Below are 14,024 nucleotides of genomic sequence, written 5' to 3'. Positions count from 1 at the left end.
TGAACACAATTACAAAAACAACAAACGTGGCAAAAACCACACACAGTCCTATTTGGTGCAGAGAACACAAAGACAGGAAACAAACACTCACAAAATACCCAAAGAACATGGCTTCCTAAATATGGTTCCCAATCAGAGACAACGATAAACACCTGCCTCAAACTGAGAACCAATCAAGGCAACCATAGACTTACATAAACACCTAGACCCAGAAAACACACCCATAAACATACAAAACCCCTAGACCAGGGAAAAATCACACAAATCCCCCATGTCACACCCTGACCTAACCAAAATAATAAAGAAAATAAAGATAACTAAGGCCAGGGCGTGACACACACACACACACATACACACATACATATACAGACATATACATACAAACACACACATATACATTCACAAACATATATAGACACAAACACACATATACACACACACATAAACACACATGCAGACAAATACACACATACATACATATATACATACACACCCACACATACAGTATATACACACACACACACATATAGATACAAACACACATGTACACACACGCACATAGACACAAACACACAGGCAAATACACACATACATACATATACACACATATCCACCAACACACATATACACCCACACATGCAGGCAAATACACACACACATACACACACATATAGACAGAAACACATATAGACACACACACACACGCACGCGCGCACGCAAGCATGCACGCACGCACGCACGCACGCACGCACGCACGCACACACACACACACACACACACATATATATACACACACACATATATACACACACACACATATAGTCACACACACACATATAGACACACACACACATATAGACACACACACACATATAGACACACATATGGACACACACACACATACACACACATACACTAAACTGAAACCCCACGGGAAACCTGCTACGTACGTCTCCCTGTGCCCTGGACCATTTTTAAAAACACATTTTTTTATCTTGCTGTTTATGTTTTTAACCAAATAAATTCAATGAAATGCCATGTATTCTTTCAATGTTCTCTATACAGAACAACTTTCTCATCCAGGGCTAATTGATAGACTGTGTGGTCTCACACTATGCCACTACTGGCATCTGGGCTAGTGACTGTCCTCATCCATAGTACATAATCTGCCAGACAGAGTCTCATCCATAGTGCATACTCTATCAGACAGAGTCTCATCCATATGACATACATACTCTAGTACATACTCTGCCAGACAGAGTCTCATCCATAGTACATACTCTCAGACAGTCTCATCCATAGTACATACTCTGCCAGACAGAGTCCCATCCATAGTACATACTCTGCCAGACAGAGTCTCATCCATAGTACATACTCTGCTAGACAGTGTCTCATCCATAGTGCATACTCTATCAGACAGTCTCATCCATAGTACATACTCTGCCAGACAGAGTCCCATCCATAGTACATAGTCTCATCCTGCAGACAGACATCCATAGTACATACTCTGCCAGACAGAGTCCCATCCATAGTACATACTCTGCCAGACAGAGTCTCATCCATAGTACATACTCTGCCAGACAGAGTCTCATCCATAGTACATACTCCATCAGACAGTCTCATCCATAGTGCATACTCTGCCAGACAGTCTCATCCATAGTGCCAGACAGAGTCATCCATAGTACATACTCTGCTAGACAGTGTCTCATCCATAGTGCATACTCTATCAGACAGTCTCATCCATAGTACATACTCTGCCAGACAGAGTCTCATCCATAGTACATACTCTGCCAGACAGAGTCTCATCCATAGTACATACTCTGCCAGACATACTCTGCCAGACAGAGTCTCATCCATAGTACATACTCTGCCAGACAGAGTCTCATCCATAGTACATACTCTGCCAGACAGAGTCTCATCCATAGTACATACTCTGCCAGACAGAGTCTCATCCATAGTACATACTCTGTCAGACAGAGTCTCATCCATAGTACATACTCTGCCAGACAGAGTCTCATCCATAGTACATACTCTGCCAGACAGAGTCTCATCCATAGTACATACTCTGCCAGACAGTCTCATCCATAGTCAGAGTCTCATCCATAGTACATACTCTGCCAGACAGAGTCTCATCCATAGGACATACTCTGTCAGAAAGAGTCTCATCCATAGTACATACTCTGCCAGACAGAGTCTCATCCATAGTACATACTCTGCCAGACAGAGTCTCATCCATAGTACATACTCTGCCAGACAGAGTCTCATCCATAGTACATACTCTGCCAGACAGTGTCTCATCCATAGTGCATACTCAACAGAGTCTCATCCATAGTACATACTCTGCCAGACAGAGTCCCATCCATAGTACATACTCTGCCAGACAGAGTCTCATCCATAGTACATACTCTGCTAGACAGTGTCTCATCCATAGTACATACTCTGCCAGACAGTCTCATCCATAGTACATACTCTGCCAGACAGTCTCATCCATAGTACATACTCTGCCAGACAGAGTCTCATCCATAGTACATACTCTGCCAGACAGAGTCTCATCCATAGTACATACTCTGCCAGACAGTCTCATCCATAGTACATACTCTAGTCTCATCCATACATACTCTGCCAGACAGAGTCTCACATCCATAGTACATACTCTGCCAGACAGAGTCTCATCCATAGTACATACTCTGCCAGACAGAGTCTCATCCATAGTACATACTCCGTCAGAAAGAGTATGGACAGATTGATTAGTAGTGGACACACACACTCATGAATTAATTATGTAGATGTTGTCTGGCTAATCTGCAGCTTTCGATGGCCTGGGGTCGTTACACCGATTTCTATTCCCAGCTCTAACTGTGGATAGAAAGAGAGATGGCCAGACCAGCAGAACAGCAACCCAAACCTCCACATTTTTTACAGCAAACGTCCAATAGACAACACCAGAGTCAAATAGTTGTAGAAGTATGTCACTGTCACACCCTGATCTGTTTCACATGTCCTTGTGTTTGTCTCCACCCCCCTGCAGGCATCTCCCATCTCCCCTCATTATCCCCTGTGTATTTATACTTGTGTTCTCCGTTTGTCTGTTTCCAGTTCAGAGTTTTGTTCACTGTCACAGCGTTTCACATGTCCTTGTGTTTGTCTCCAGCAGGTTTTCCCCTTGTTTCCAGTTCGTTTTGTTCGTCAAGCGTACCAGCAGGTTTTCCCCTTGCCCCTGTTTGTTTTCTAGTTCCTATTTTCCTGGTTTTGACCATTTCCCCTGAACCTGACCCTGACCCTGAACCTGACCCTGACCCTGACCCTGACCCTGACGCTGCCCTGAACCTAACCCTGACCCTGACCCTGACCCTGACCCAGATCCTGACCCAAATCCTGCCCCTGCCCCTGACCCTGACCCAGACCCTGACACTGCCTGCCGTCCTGTACCTTGTCCCACCAACCTGGATTATTGACCTCTGCCTGCCCTGACCCTGAGACTGCCTGCAGATGTCTACCATCTATATTGGTGAGAAAGTGGTGACTTAACTACCATTCTCATCAATATCGATGGTAGATAACTTTCTCATCAATATAGATGGTAGATAACTTTCTCACCAATATACACTGCTCAAAACAATTAAGGGAACACAATGTAATCCCAAGACAATCACACTTCTGTGAAATCAAACTGTCCACTTAGGAAGCAACACTTATTGACAATAAATGTCACATGCTGTTGTGCAAATGGAATAGACAGCAGGTGGAAATTATAGGCAATTAGCAAGACACCCCCAATAAAGGAGTGGTTCTGCAGGTGGTGACCACAGACCACTTCTCAGTTCCTATGCTTCCTGGCTGATGTTTTGGTCACTTTTGAATGCTGGCGGTGCTTTCACTCTAGTGGTAGCATGAGACGGAGTTTACAACCCACACAAGGGGCTCAGGTAGTGCAGCTCATCCAGGATGGCACATCAATGCGAGCTGTGGCATGAAGGTTTGCTGTGTCTGTCAGCGTAGTGTCCAGAGCATGGAGGCGCTACCAGGAGACAGGACAGTACATCAGGAGACGTGGAGGAGGCCGTAGGAGGGCAACAACCCAGAAGCAGGACCACTACTTCCGCCTTTGTGCAAGGAGGAGCAGGAGGAGCACTGCCAGAGCCCTGCAAAATGACCTCCAGCAGGCCACAAATGTGCATGTGTCTGCTCAAACGGTCAGAAACAGACTCCATGAGGGTGGTATGAGGGCCCAACGTCCACAGGTGGGGGTTGTGCTTACAGCCCAACACCGTGCAGGACTTTTGGCATTTGCCAGAGAACACCAAGATTGGCAAATTCGTCACTGGCGCCCTGTGCTCTTCACGGATGAAATCAGGTTCACACTGAGCACATGTGACAGACTTGACAGAGTCTGGAGACGCCGTGGAGAACGTTCTGCTGCCTGCAACATCCTCCAGCATGACCGGTTTGACGGTGGGTCAGTCATGGTGTGGGGTGGCATTTCTTTGGGGGGCCACACAGCCCTCCATGTGCTCGCCAGATGTAGCCTGACTGCCATTAGGTACCAAGATGAGATCCTCAGACCCCTTGTGAGACCATATGCAGGTGCGGTTGGCCCTGGGTTCCTCCTAATGCAAGACAATGCTAGACCTCATGTGGCTGGAGTGTGTCAGCAGTTCCTGCAAGAGGAAGGCATTGATGCTATGGACTTGCCCGCCCGTTCCCCAGACATGAATCCAATTGAGCACATCTGGGACATCATGTCTCGCTCATCCACCAACGCCACGTTGCACCACAGACTGTCCAGGAGTTGGCGGATGCTTTGGTCCAGGTCTGGGAGGAGATCCCTCAGGAGACCATCCGCCACCTCATCAGGAGCATGCCCAGGCGTTGTAGGGAGGTCACACAGGCACGTGGAGGCCACACACACTACTGAGCCTCATTTGAGCCTCACTTGTTTTAAGGACATCACATCAAAGTTGGATCAGCCTGTAGTGTGGTTTTCCACTTTAATTTTGAGTGTTACTCCAAATCCAGACCTCCATGGGTTGATACATTTGATTTCCATTGACCATTTTTGTGTGATTTTGTTGTCAGTACACTCAACTATGTAAAGAAAAAAATATTTAATAAGAATATTTCATTCATTCAGATCTAGGATGTGTTATTTTAGTGTTCCCTTTATTTTTTTGAGCAGTGTAGATGGCAGTGTTAATATTATTCTCACTCACAGAGATGTGCTTTTTCAGAAAAATGGAGCCTTAAGCTCTCAAAAACACATTTCATCCAACGTCTTCTGAAGCTGGTCTATAAGGACGCTACACTCCTTCACCCATCCACTTATCTTGTTGTTCTCTCTCTTCTTTCACCTCTGTGTTCTTCACTCGGCCTTGAGAAGTCATGTTTGATTCAAGAGTACTTCAGCCATTTCCTCAGAATGGAACATTTACTTATCTCTTCCCTCTCTGTTCCCTCTCTGTAACCTTTCTCTCTTCCCTCTCTGTTCCCTCTCTCTTTCCCCTCTCTTCCCTCTCTCTTCCCTCTCTGTTCCCTCTCTCTCTTCACTCTCTCTTCCCTCTCTCTTCCCTCTCTCTTTCCTCTCTCTTCCCTCTCTCTCTTCCCTCTCTCTCTTCCCTCTCTCTTCCTCTCTCTGTTCCCTCTCTCTTCCCTCTCTCTTCCCTCTCTGATCCCTCTCTCTTCCCTCTCTGATCCCTCTCTCTCTTCCCTCTCTCTTCCCACTCTCTTCTCTCTCTTCCCTCTCTCTTCCCTCTCTCTCTCTCTTCCCTCTCTCTTCCCCTCTCTCTTCCCTCTCTCTTCCCTCTCTCTTCCCTCTCTCTTCCCTCTCTGTTCCCTCTCTATTCCCTCTCTCTTCCCTCTCTCTTCCCTCTCTCTTCCCTCTCTCTTCCATCTCTGTTCCCTCTATGTTCCCTTTCTCTCTTCCCTCTCTCTCTTCACTATCTGTTCCCTCTCTCTTCCATCTCCCTTCCATCTCTGTTCCCTCTGTCTCTTCCCTCTCTCTTCCCTCTCTCTCTTCCCTCTCTCCCCTCTCTCTTCCCTCTCTGTTCCTTCTCCGTTCCCTCTCTCTGTTCCCTCTCTCTTCCCTCTCTCTTCCCTATCCCTTCCCTCTCTGTTCCTTCCCTCAATCTTCCCTCTCTCTCTTCCCTCAATCTTCCCTCTCTCTCTTCCCTCTCTTCCCTCTCTCTTCCATCTCTCTTCCCTCTCTGTCTTCCCTCTCTGTTCCCTCTCACTTCCCTCTCTGTTCCCTCTCTGTTCCCCCTCTCTCTCTCTTCCCTCTCTCTTCCCTATCTCTCTTCCCCTCTCTTCCCTCTCTGTTCCCTCTCTCTCTTCCCTCTCTCTTCCCTCTCTGTTCCCTCTCTCTCTTCCCTCTCTCTTCCCTCAATCTTCCCTCTCTCTCTTCCCTCTCTTCCCTCTCTATCTTCCCTCTCTCTTCCCTCTCTGTCTTCCCTCTCTGTCTTCCCTCTCACTTCCCTCTCTGTTCCCTCTCTGTTCCCTCTCTATTCCCTCTCTCTCTCTTCCCTCTCTCTTCCCTCTCTCTTCCCTATCTCTCTTCCCTCTCTCTTCCCTCTCATTTCCCTCTCTCTCTTCCCTCTCTCCCCTCCCTCTTCCCTCTCTCTTCCCTCTCTCTTCCCTCTCTGTTCTCTCTCTCTCTTCCCTCTCTCTCTTCCCTCTCTGTTCCCTCTCTCTGTTCCCTCTCACTTCCATCTCCCTTCCCTCTCTGTTCCTTCTCTGTTCCCTCTCTCTCTTCACTCTCTCTTCCCTCTCTCTTCCCTCTCTCTCTTCCTCTCTCTTCCCTCTCTCTTCCCTCTCTCTCTTCCCTCTCTCTTCCCTCTCTCTGTTCCCTCTCTCTTCCCTCTCTCTTCCCTCTCTGATCCCTCTCTCTTCCCTCTCTGATCCCTCTCTCTCTTCCCTCTCTCTTCCCTCTCTCTTTCCTCTCTCTTCTCTCTCTCTTCCCTCTCTCTTCCCTCTCTCTTTCCTCTCTCTTTCCTCTCTCTTCCCTCTCTCTTCCCTCTCTCTCTCTTTCCTCTCTCTCTTCCCTCTCTCTTCCCTCTCTGTTCCCTCTATGTTCCCTTTCTCTCTTCCCTCTCTCTCTTCACTATCTGTTCCCTCTCTCTTCCATCTCCCTTCCATCTCTGTTCCCTCTGTCTCTTCCCTCTCTCTTCCCTCTCTCTCTTCCCTCTCTCCCCTCTCTCTTCCCTCTCTGTTCCTTCTCCGTTCCCTCTCTCTGTTCCCTCTCTCTTCCCTCTCTCTTCCCTATCCCTTCCCTCTCTGTTCCTTACCTCAATCTTCCCTCTCTCTCTTCCCTCAATCTTCCCTCTCTCTCTTCCCTCTCTTCCATCTCTCTTCCCTCTCTGTCTTCCCTCTCTGTCTTCCCTCTCTGTTCCCTCTCTTCCTCTCTCTGTTCCCTCTCTGTTCCCCCTCTCTCTCTCTTCCCTCTCTCTTCCCTATCTCTCTTCCCCTCTTCCCTCTTCCCTCTCTGTTCCCTCTCTCTCTTCCCTCTCTCTTCCCTCTCTGTTCCCTCTCTCTTCCCTCTCTCTTCCCTCTCTGTTCCCTCTCTCTCTCTTCCCTCTCTCTTCCCTATCTCTCTTCCCTCTCTCTTCCCTCTCTGTTCCCTCTCTCTCTTCCCTCTCTCTTCCCTCTCTCCCCTCTCTCTTCCCTCTCTCTTCCCTCTCTGTTCTCTCTCTCTCTTCCCTCTCTCTCTTCCATCTCTGTTCCCTCTCTCTGTTCCCTCTCTTCCACTTCCATTTCCCTTCCCTCTCTTCCCTCTCTCTTCCCTCTCTCTTCCCTCTCTCTTCCCTCTCTGTTCCCTCTCTCTTCCATCTCCCTTCCCTCTCTGTTCCCTCTCTCTTCAATCTGTCTCTTTCCTCTCTCTTCCCTCTCTCTCTTCTCTTCCCTCTCTCCCTCTCTCTTCCCTCTCTGTTCCTTCTCCGTTCCCTCTCTCTGTTCCCTCTCTCTTCTCTCTCTTCCCTATCCCTTCCCTCTCTGTTCCTTCCCTCAATCTTCCCTCTCTCTCTTCCCTCAATCTTCCCTCTCTCTTCCCTCTCTCTCTTCCCTCTCTCTTCCATCTCTTCCCTCTCTGTCTTCCCTCTCTGTTCCCTCTCACTTCTGTTCCTCTCTGTTCCCTCTCTGTTCCCCCCTCTCTCTCTTCCCTCTCTCTTCCCTATCTCTCTTCCCCCCTTCCCTCTCTGTTCTCTCTCTCTTCTCCCTCTCTCTTCCCTCTCTGTTCCCTCTCTCTCTTCCTCTCTCTTCCCTCTCTCTTCCCTCTCTCTCTTCCCTTCCCTCTCTCTTCCCTCTCTATCTTCCCTCTCTCTTCCCTCTCTGTCTTCCCTCTCTGTCTTCCCTCTCCCTCTCTGTTCCTCTCTTCCCCTCTCTCCCTTCCCTCTCTGTTCCTCTCTCTTCCCTCTCTTCCTCCTTCCCTCTCTCTTCCCTCTCTCTTCCCTCTCTCTCTTCCCTCTCTCTTCCCTCTCATTTCCCTCTCTCTCTTCCCTCTCTCTTCCCTCTCTTCCCTCTCTCCTCCCTCTCTCTTCCTCTCTATTTCTCTCTCTCTCTTCCCTCTCTCTCTTCCCTCTCTGTTCTCTCTCTGTTCCCTCCTCTCCCACTTCCATCTCTCCTTCCCTCTCTGTTCCTTCTCTGTTCCCTCTCTCTCTTCACTCTCTCTTCCCTCTCTCTTCCCTCTCTCTTTCCTCTCTCTTCCTCTCTCTCTTCCTCTCTCTCTTCCCTCTCTCTTCCCTCTCTCTGTTCCCTCTCTCTTCCCTCTCTCTTCCCTCTCTGATCCCTCTCTCTTCCCTCTCTGATCCCTCTCTCTCTTCCCTCTCTCTTCCCTCTCTCTTTCCTCTCTCTTCCCTCTCTCTCTTCCCTCTCTCTTCCCTCTCTCTTTCCTCTCTCTTCCCTCTCTCTTCCCTCTCTCTCTCTTTCCTCTCTCTCTTCCCTCTCTCTCTTCCCTCTCTCTTCCCTCTCTGTTCCCTCTCTATTCCCTCTCTCTTCCCTCTCTCTTCCCTCTCTCTTCCATCTCTGTTCCCTCTATGTTCCCTTTCTCTCTTCCCTCTCTCTCTTCACTATCTGTTCCCTCTCTCTTCCATCTCCCTTCCATCTCTGTTCCCTCTGTCTCTTCCCTCTCTCTTCCCTCTCTCCCCTCTCTCTTCCCTCTCTGTTCCTTCTCCGTTCCCTCTCTCTGTTCCCTCTCTCTTCCCTCTCTCTTCCCTATCCCTTCCCTCTCTGTTCCTTACCTCAATCTTCCCTCTCTCTCTTCCCTCAATCTTCCCTCTCTCTCTTCCCTCTCTTCCATCTCTCTTCCCTCTCTGTCTTCCCTCTCTGTCTTCCCTCTCTGTTCCCTCTCACTTCCCTCTCTGTTCCCTCTCTGTTCCCCCTCTCTCTCTCTTCCCTCTCTCTTCCCTATCTCTCTTCCCCTCTCTTCCCTCTCTGTTCCCTCTCTCTCTTCCCTCTCTCTTCCCTCTCTGTTCCCTCTCTCTTCCCTCTCTCTTCCCTCTCTGTTCCCTCTCTCTCTCTTCCCTCTCTCTTCCCTATCTCTCTTCCCTCTCTCTTCCCTCTCATTTCCCTCTCTCTCTTCCCTCTCTCTTCCCTCTCTCCCCTCTCTCTTCCCTCTCTCTTCCCTCTCTGTTCTCTCTCTCTCTTCCCTCTCTCTCTTCCATCTCTGTTCCCTCTCTCTGTTCCCTCTCACTTCCATTTCCCTTCCCTCTCTGTTCCCTCTCTGTTCCCTCTCTCTTCCCTCTCTCTTCCCTCTCTGTTCCCTCTCTCTCTTCCATCTCCCTTCCCTCTCTGTTCCCTCTCTCTTCAATCTGTCTCTTCCCTCTCTCTTCCCTCTCTCTCTTCCCTCTCTCCCCTCTCTCTTCCCTCTCTGTTCCTTCTCCGTTCCCTCTCTCTGTTCCCTCTCTCTTCCCTCTCTCTTCCCTATCCCTTCCCTCTCTGTTCCTTCCCTCAATCTTCCCTCTCTCTCTTCCCTCAATCTTCCCTCTCTCTCTTCCCTCTCTCTCTTCCCTCTCTCTTCCATCTCTCTTCCCTCTCTGTCTTCCCTCTCTGTTCCCTCTCACTTCCCTCTCTGTTCCCTCTCTGTTCCCCCTCTCTCTCTCTTCCCTCTCTCTTCCCTATCTCTCTTCCCCTCTCTTCCCTCTCTGTTCCCTCTCTCTCTTCCCTCTCTCTTCCCTCAATCTTCCCTCTCTCTCTTCCCTCTCTTCCCTCTCTATCTTCCCTCTCTCTTCCCTCTCTGTCTTCCCTCTCTGTCTTCCCTCTCACTTCCCTCTCTCTGTTCCCTCTCTGTTCCCTCTCTATTCCCTCTCTCTCTCTCTCTTCCCTCTCTCTTCCCCTCTCTCTTCCTATCTCTCTTCCCTCTCTTCCCTCTCTTCCCCTCTCTTCCCTCTCTTCCCTCTCTCTTCCTCTCTCTCTCTTTCCTCTCTCTTCCCTCTCTCCCTCCTTCCCTCTCTTCCCTCTCTCTCTTCCCTCTCTTCCCTTCCCTCTCTGTTCTCTCTCTCTTCCCTTCTTCCTCTCTCCCTCTCTTCCCTCTCTGTTCCCTCTCTCTGTTCCCCTCTTCACTTCCATCTCCCTTCCCTCTCTGTTCCCTCTCTGTTTCTCTCTCTCTCACTGTTCTCTCTTCCCTCTCTCTTCCCTCTCTCTTTCCTCTCTCTTCCCTCTCTCTCTTCCCTCTCTCTTCCCTCTCTCTGTTCCCTCTCTCTTCCCTCTCTCTTCCCTCTCTGATCCCTCTCTCTTCCCTCTCTGATCCCTCTCTCTCTTCCCTCTCTCTTCCCTCTCTCTCTCTTTCCTCTCTCTTCTCCTCTCTCTTCCCTCTCTCTCTCTTTCCTCTCTCTCTCTTCCCTCTCTCTCTTCCTCTCTCTTCCCTCTCTGTTCCCTCTCTATTCCCTCTCTTCCTTCCCTCTCTCTTCCCTCTCTCTTCCATCTCTGTTCCCCTCTATGTTCCCTTTCTCTCTTCCTCTCTCTCTCTTCACTATCTGTTCCCTCTCTCTTCCATCTCCTTCCATATCTGTTCCCCCTCTGTCTCTTCCTCTCTGTTCTCTTCCCTCTCTTCTCTTCTTCCCTCTCTCTCCCCCTCTCTCTTCTTCCCTCTCTGTTCCTTCTCCGTTCCCTCTCTCTGTTCCCTCTCTCTTCCTCTCTCTTCCCTATCCCTTCCCTCTCTGTTCCTTCCCTCAATCTTCCCTCAATCTTCCCTCTCTCTCTTCCCTCTCACTTCCCTCTCTGTTCCCTTTATGTTCCCCCTCTCTCTCTCTCTCTTCCCTCTCTCTTCCCTATCTCTCTTCCCCTCTCTTCCCTCTCTGTTCCCTCTCTCTCTTCCCTCTCTCTTCCCTCTCTGTTCCCTCTCTCTCTTCCCTCTCTCTTCCCTCTCTGTTCCCTCTCTGTTCCCTCTCTATTCCCTCTCTCTCTCTCTTCCCTCTCTCTTCTCTCTCTTCCCTCCCTCTCTCTTCCCTCTCTCTTCCCTCTCTCTTCCCTCCCTCTCTCTTCCCTCTCTCTCTCCTTCCCTCTCTGTTCCTTCTCCCTCTCTCTTCCCCCTCTCTCTTCCCTCTCTGTTCTCCTCTCTCTTCCCTCTCTTCCTCTCTCTGTTCCCTCTCTCTGTTCCCTCTCTCTTCCATCTCTCCCTTCCCTCTCTGTTCCCTCTCTGTTCCCTCTCTCTTCCCTCTCTCTTCCCTCTCTCTTCCCCTCTCTCTTCCCTCTCTTCCCTCTCTCTTCCCTCTCTCTTCCCTCTCTTCCCTCCATCTGTTCCCTCTCTCTTCCATCTCCCTCTGTTCCCTCTCTGTTCCCTCTCTCTTCCCTCTCTCTTCCCTCTCTGTTCCCTCTCTCTTCCCTCTGTCTCTGTTTCCTCTCTCTGTCTGAGAGGGGATCCCTCTCTCTCTCTCTCCCTCTCTCTTCCCTGTTCCCTCTCTCTTCCCTCTCTCTTCCCTCTCTGTTCCTTCTCTCTTCCCTCTCTGTTCCCCTCTCTCTTCCCCCTCTTCTCTCTTCCCTCTCCCTTCCCTCTCTGTTCCCTCTCTTCCATCTCCCTTCCCTCTCTGTTCCCTCCTCCCCTCTCTCTTCCCTCTCTCTCCCTTCCCTCTCTCCTCTCTCTTCCTCTCCTCTCTTCCTCTCTCTGTCTTCCCTCTCTGGAGAGGGACTTCCCTCTCTGTTCCCCTCTCTCTTCCCTCTCTCTTTCTCTCTCTCTCTTCCTCTCTCTTCCCTCTCTCTCCCTCTCTCTTCTCTCTCTTCCCTCTCTGTTCCCCTCTCTCTCTTCCCTCTCTCTTCCCTCTCTGTTCCCTCTCTCTCTTCCCTCTCTCTTCCCTCAATCTTCCCTCTCTCTTCCCTCTCTTTCTCCTCTCTCTCTTCCCTCTCTGTCTCCTCTCTCCTTCCCTCTCACTTCCCTCTCTGTTCCCTCTCTGTTCCCTCTCTGTTCTCCTCTCTCTCTTCCCTCTCTCCCTCTTCCCTCTCTCTTCCCTCTCTCTTTCCATTCTGTTCCCTCTCTCTTCCCTCTCTGTTGAGGGATGGAGGAGAGGGATCTCTTTCCTCTCTCTCTCTTCCCTCTCTGTTCCCTCTCTCTTCCCTCTCTCTTCCTCTCTCTTCCCTCTCTCTCTTCCCTCTCTCTTCCCTCTCTGTTCCCTCTCTCTCTTCCTCTCTCTTCCCCTCTGTTCCCTCTCTCTTCCATCTCTTCCCTCTCTCTTTCCCTCTCTTCCCTCTCTTCCCTCTTCCCTCTCTGTTCTTCCCCCTCTCTCTTCCCTCTCTGTTCCCTCTCTGTTCCCTCTCTGTTCCCTCTCTCTCTTCCCTTCCTCCTCTCTTCCCCTCTATCTCTCTTCCCTCTCTCTTCCATCTCTGTTCCCCTCTCTTCCCTCTCTCTTTCTCCTCTCTCTTCCCTCTCCCTCTCTCTTCCCCTCTGTTCCCTCTCTGTTCCCTCTCTCTCTTCCCTCTCTCTTCCCTCTCTCTCTTCCCTTCTCTTCCCTCTCTCTTCCTCTCTGTTCCTCTCTATCTTCCCTCTCTCTTCCTCTCTCTTCCCTCTCTCCCTTCCCTCTCTCTTCCCTCTCTCTTCCCTCTCTCTTCCTTCCCTCTCTGTTCCCTCTCTGTTCCCTCTCTCTCTCCCTCTCTCTTAGAGGGATTCCTTCCCTCTCTCTTCCCTCTCTCTTCCATCTCTGTTCCCTCTCTCTGTTCCCTCTCTCTTCCTTCCTCTCTGTTCCCTCTCTCTTCCTCTCTGTTCCCTCTCTGTTTCCCTCTCTCTTCCCCCTCTCTCTTCCTCTCTGTTCTCTCCTCTCTCTTCCCTCTCTCTTCCCTCTCTGTTCCTTCCCTCTCTTCTTCCTCTCTGTTCCCCTCTCTGTTCCCTCTCTTCCTCCCTTCCCTCTCTTCCCTCTGTTCCCTCTCTCTTCCCTCCCTTCCCTCTCTTCCCTCTCTCTCTTCCTCTCCTCTCCCTCTCTTCCCTCTCTCTTTATCTCTCTTCCCTCTCTCTTCCCTCTCTCTTTCCTTCTCCCTTCCTCTCTCCTTCTGTTCCCTCCTCTGTTCCCTCTCTCTTCCCTCTCTCTTCCCTATCTGGGAGGAGAGGCTCTCTCTGTCTTCTCTCTTCTCTCTTCCCTCTCTCTTCCCTCTCTCTTCCCTCTCTCTTCCCTCTCTGTTCCCTCTCACTTCCCTCTCTGTTCCCTCTGTACCCTCTCTTCCCTCTCTGTTCCCTCCCTCTCTCTTCCCTCAATCTCTTCTCACTATCCTCCCTTAACACTCAACCTTTTGTCTCCCCTCTGAATGAATCAATGAAGGGATCATCACCTGGATGGGACATACAGGTGGGGATGTGGGGAGCTTGGTGACATTCAACAGCCAATCCATGAGAGGGATGGGGCAGAACCACTGGGGGATGTCAGACAGGGACCCTTATTAAAGCCTGTGTCTGTCTAGTACTTCCTGAAAGGGCAGGCTGGGAGTTTGGTTTGGAACATGGGGAGGAGGAAACAGAGGTAAGTAGTAGACTGACTGAATCAAATGGAGGAGAGCAAGTGAGGAGAGCAGAGGAGAGGAGAGGAGAGGAGGACGGAAGGGCTGGAATGTATGGAGAGAGA

This window comes from Oncorhynchus masou, chromosome 18, assembly GCF_036934945.1.
Source record: "Oncorhynchus masou masou isolate Uvic2021 chromosome 18, UVic_Omas_1.1, whole genome shotgun sequence".
NCBI classification, from domain to species: Eukaryota; Metazoa; Chordata; class Actinopteri; order Salmoniformes; family Salmonidae; genus Oncorhynchus; species Oncorhynchus masou.
Note: the sequence above shows the minus strand (reverse complement) of the source record.